Here is an 820-nt window from a genome sequence, read left to right as displayed (position 1 = left end):
CAATGAAGGGCTAGGATGCAATTAGATACCATGTGAATCAAAGGTGTGCATGTAAGGGTGAATGAAGACAAAGCTTGCTTCTTCAATTGTCTTTGCCGTGATCATCTCAAGGAGTGGCAGATTCTCTTTTTGAAGCATGTGATGAGATTTCGTCCTCATGCTATGCTTTCCTTTGTCTTGTCTCTTTCATAAAGTGTTCTTTGACCATCTAGTCATCACAACAAGACAACACACATTAGCTATATCAAACCGTGGCAATAGTGCTTCTTTTTATTAACACCATATGAATTATCATTCCTTATATCCATTTGGACCGTAACTTTCCTTGGAGGACACCAAACTTAATGTTTGGACATATAGTTGAAAATATGTGGTTCTCCCTCCAACTAGTGAAATTGAAATCCCAATGTCATTCTTGGTCAAATGTTTATAAGAGATGTTTTTATCATAATTTTCCTTTTTCTCTCTCTTTTTTTTTCATGAACGATCAATTGTGCCCCTAAATCCGTGATCAAAGTTTGGTGAATACCAAACTTGTATCTTGCTTAAGGGGTAGATGCGAGATGCTAGTGGTAAATCACAGTTGATGCCTTCATCATAGAGTATGATTTCTTTTTAATTGAAAAGTCTCAGTAAGAGATAATGTATGATCATTGATGCATGATTTTTTTTTAATTTTCATGAGAAGAGAAACACCAAACTTAGTGTTTGGTCATATGCTAGGCATATAGTATGAAAATGTTTGCAACACTGGTTTGGTGTGCTTCAAGGCACACCAAACTTTAGAAGTCTTAGCATATGAAAAAAAAATTTTTTTTTT

The 820-nt window shown here is 35.0% G+C and overlaps 1 non-coding gene across 1 annotated transcript; it reads right to left on the bottom strand.

Moving 5' to 3' along the window:
• Positions 1 to 697: 697 nt before the first annotated feature.
• Positions 698 to 820, bottom strand: LOC112731771 (small nucleolar RNA snR34). Its single transcript, XR_003167533.1, has one exon. It is a non-coding gene; the product is annotated as a small nucleolar RNA snR34 (small nucleolar RNA).

Source organism: Arachis hypogaea, chromosome 12 (genome assembly GCF_003086295.3).
Source record: "Arachis hypogaea cultivar Tifrunner chromosome 12, arahy.Tifrunner.gnm2.J5K5, whole genome shotgun sequence".
In the NCBI taxonomy this organism is placed as follows: Eukaryota; Viridiplantae; Streptophyta; class Magnoliopsida; order Fabales; family Fabaceae; genus Arachis; species Arachis hypogaea.
The sequence above is the reverse complement of the archived record's forward strand: the minus strand, read 5'-3'. Positions and strand labels throughout refer to the sequence as shown.